The 3,898-nt window shown below is 57.2% G+C and overlaps 1 protein-coding gene across 1 annotated transcript in view; it reads left to right on the top strand.

The window, feature by feature from the left end:
* Nucleotides 1–1,858: 1,858 nt before the first annotated feature.
* Nucleotides 1,859–3,898, top strand: part of PC (pyruvate carboxylase) — a 100,471-nt gene continuing 98,431 nt past the window's right edge. The window contains exon 1 of the mRNA XM_045297228.1: nt 1,859–1,914. The gene's annotated coding sequence lies outside the window, so the exon portion shown is untranslated. The remainder of the gene's footprint in view (nt 1,915–3,898) is intronic.

Consider the following 3,898-nt stretch of genomic DNA (forward strand, 5'->3'; position numbering starts at 1 on the left):
GGAGTACAATGCTGGACGCAGGCAGGGCTAATGGTCCCTGGGCTTTCCCCCACCTTCCAGAGTTGTCTCTTGGACAGGGTATTGTCCTTGTCTCAAATGCACACCTGCCCTGGTAACCTGCCAGGGAAGGAATACCTTTCCAACTTGTCCTCCTGGCGAACCCACACGACAAGCTGGCTGGGTGGAAAGGGCTTCCGGTTCCTAAGCTAGAGAATGGACAAGCTAACTGTTCAAACACACATGTCTTTTGTTCAAGCCGACCGCTTTCCGCTTCTCCATTCGGCTCTTTGGTCGGCTTCGGTCTGGTGAGGTTGACAAGAGAGTCACCTAGACCTGGGTGGAGCCATTGCCCTCTGAGCTGCCACATCATAGCCCCTGTCACTGGCCAGCTCTAGCTTGGGGCCTTGCCTTTTCTACAGGGCACAGGCATCTTGGAAGTCCAGCCCAGTAGGGGCAGGGAGTGATGAAGTCACAAGACAGACACCCACTTGGATGACTCAGGAAGGCAAAACAAAACTAAAACTGCAGACTTGGTGTTTACCAAACCCACCCCTTTTTCTTAGGCAATTCAAGCCTGAGAGGATGTGGGCCCGACCAAGGTCACCCTTCAGTAATTCTGCTGCACAAAGCTGTGAGGTAGAAAGAGTCCTTGGATGGTCAATAGAATGTGCGTGTCCTGTGATAGCGGGGGCTATGCTCTGCGCACCATGGGCCCCCCAGCATGGCACCAGGCACACAGAGAACTGGGACCTTGGTCCTGGGTCCACTGCTCAAACAGCTGGGCTAGACTGACTCAAGGTTGGGGCTCTGCCAAGTGGGTAGAGCTAAGGACAATGAGACAAGGAAGTTGGAGCTAAACTACACAGGAGTCCGAGGAGAGCCTGGAAGCCTAATCTCTCTCCAGGCTTAAGAAGCACTGGCTAGTTAGCAAGATTATTTTCAGAATCCTGGATATGTCTAGCTCTTCTGGAAGTAGGTTATTATTTTTGCCCCCTCCGGACCCTTAATATCATTTGATGTATCGTCTGTTCTATTTTTTGGTGCGTCTGCCTCCCTTCCCTGGGCCAGCGTGAATTTGAGGTTATTTTGGTCGACCTCCCTACCCTCTGGTTGGTCTGGGCATATGAAGCTCCTAGTGCAAATCTCAAAGGAGCCTTTTAAATCCTCTACACCCTCAGCGTGGACTGCGGATTAGGAAGTTGAGGCGCAGAGAGATGCAGGTTCTGGCCCAAGGTGACACACAGATAGATGTATGCTGGTCCATCACCACCACCCCCGTTGCTGCTGAAAGGCACAGTCACATCAAAGGACGCGGCAGCAGCGCTTTCTCCCTCTTTCTGCCCTTCGCCCACGCTCGCCTCCAGCTCTCTTGGCCCACTAGCGTAAATCTGCGTCTGCCCGGATCTTGGAGACCCGGTGCGATCTGTTATGCTTGCAGCTTTGGGAGACACGTGCTGCTCGGGTGAATGAATCGCACGTCCCCACCCCCGCCCACAGCCAATCACAGCACGCCGTAGCCTGGCCACTTCCGCCTATTGCGGCTTGCGGTCGAGGCTGGGTAGCCCACGTGGGGCTCTGGAGACAAGGGAGTAGGCGGTGGCGCGCCAGGGGCGGGCTTTTGCAGAGTTGCCACCAATCCGAGGGGCCTCTGGGGGCAGGAGGGGCGGGGCCGGCGTTAGGCGCCAAGGCTTAAACGTGACGGGAAAACGGGCGTGGGGCGGAGTCCTACGAGGGGAGCAGTGAGCGACAGAAGGCACCGTCCAATCACAGGAGGGGCCTGGCTGCCTAAGCCAATCAGAAGTCCTGGAGGCGGGGCCTGCGCGGCAGCAAGTTCGGTTGCGCGGAGGCCGCAGCTGTTCCCTGTCAGTGGAGGCAGCGGCGATTGTGGCGACGACTTGCGGCAGCGGCAGCGAGGTGAGTGGCGGCGGCGCTTCGCGCCTCACTTTCCACAGGGCGAGTCAAAACGGGTGGGCGTGCGCCGGCGCCGCTGCCGCCGCGGCGAGGACGCTTATGTAAGGGTCGCGCACGCAACGGCGGCGCGGGCTCCACGAGTGTCGGCGTGAGGAGACGGCGGCGGGCGTTGCGCTGTGCGACGCGATGTGACGTGCGCCGCCGCTCCTCCTCCCGCGGGGCCCCGCCCCATGTCCGGGACCCCTGGCCGCCCCCCCCCTTCCCTGCCTCGAGCGTCCTCTGAGGACCTAGTCTGCCTACTTGTCCTGGCTGCTGTCTGCAGGCCCATTTTTTAGATGGAGAAATGGAGGCCGGGAGTCTTCCCGAGACTCAGGTCCCAGAGGGTCCAGCCCCCAGTGCGTCAGATCGGGAGCCCCAGCTCCGCTCCACATTGCTTGCGGCGTGTATGTCGGGCTTTCCATTTAAAGTGTCTGCAGACACCTCCACAGACTGGTCCTCGGAGCCCTGAGAGGGTGGCACCCTCACTCCATTCTCTGGGATAGCTGCTATTGCTCCCTCTTCCAGCAGCAGTGCATTCTGCACGGACCACGTGCGCTTGGGTTCCGAGACTTGGACTTTTTTAAAAAAAATCATTTTGTTAGGGTGCTCATACAACTCTTATCACAATCCATACATACATCAATTGTGTAAAGCGCATTTGTACATTCATTGCCCTCATCATTCTCAAAACACTTCCTCTCCACTTAAAGCCCCCGGCATTAGGTCCTCATGAGACTTGGACTTTTGGGGACTTGCCAGCACCACTTCCCCTATGTACTTTGAGCAAGTTCTTTCACCTCTGGAAAGCCATTCTCATCTCACCAGTGGAGCCTGGAGGTGGGTGGGGTGGTGCGGTGGGAATTGGGTTGATCCAGGTCCCTAGGTCCCCTAGGGTAGAGCTTGTTCTCCCCATCCTGCAGCTGAAAAAACGGAGGCTCAGAGAAGTGTGGGTCCTGGCCAGGCACATGTACCTCCCCTGCTGCTCCCTCACCCACTGCTACCCTCAGCCTGGGCTGCTTGCTCTCTGTCACCTTTCCCCTGCTTGTCAGGCAAACACTGGGGTTTGGAGTGCTCGGCCCATGCTGGCTTCTTGGCTGCAGCTCTGCCAGTCTGATCGAGTTCTGAACTCTTGTTCACATTCTTTTGCATCTGTCCCCAGGGTTCTGGGAAAAGCCCGAGTAGCTGTGATGGATTCTTGTTACCCCTTAGGGTGAGACTGGCTGCTCCCTGGAGAGCAGGGAAACCTTAGCTGCAGGTCCTCATGCCAAAGATGTTTACAAACTTCCCGGGGGGGCAAGGGGAGGCACTGGCCTTGAGGGGCTTCCGAGGAGGAAGTGAGTCCTTAAGCCTTTGAGGATGGCCCTGGAGCTGGCAGTGAGGTGGTGGTGGTGGATTTGAGCACTGAAGGTGGCTTGAGTAGGAGAGGTGACTTGGAAGCAGCTGGAACCTGCAAGAAGAAGGCTAAGGCAGGTGGAGGTCAAATGTGGGGGGCCTCACGTGGCCCAGCTGGGTGCAAGAAGGCTGGTGGGTCCCCGGGAAGAGCCCTCTATGGAGTAGTCACTAGGTGAGACCCTGAATTCACCCTCAGCTAAGGTGCAGGCAAGATGCAGGTGCTTAGCTCAAGTATGGAAGGCAGACTGAACCTAGGAGCAGCCAGGAATTTGGCTGGACTCTTGCGGGCTTGGCATGGGGCATGGGCGCCTTCTATTGTGTTCTAGAAGCGTCTTGAGAGCAGGCATTCTTTGTTTCTTAAAGGCCACCCAGCCATGTGGGAAGGGGCTTTGTTCACGAGGCTTGCACAATCCCTGTTGGTTCAATTGAATCAGGCTGCCTTCCAAGGCTTCCACAGCCCTCCTGCAGTGCACCCTTCTGGACATCCATATCCCTCTCTGTGGCCTGCTTGGCCAGTTCTCACCTTCAAAATCACCCCTCCAGGCTTGTCCTGCTC

This window comes from Echinops telfairi, unplaced genomic scaffold (genome assembly GCF_000313985.2).
Source record: "Echinops telfairi isolate 266 unplaced genomic scaffold, ASM31398v2 ScPeMD7_7417;HRSCAF=8455, whole genome shotgun sequence".
NCBI lineage: Eukaryota > Metazoa > Chordata > Mammalia > Afrosoricida > Tenrecidae > Echinops > Echinops telfairi.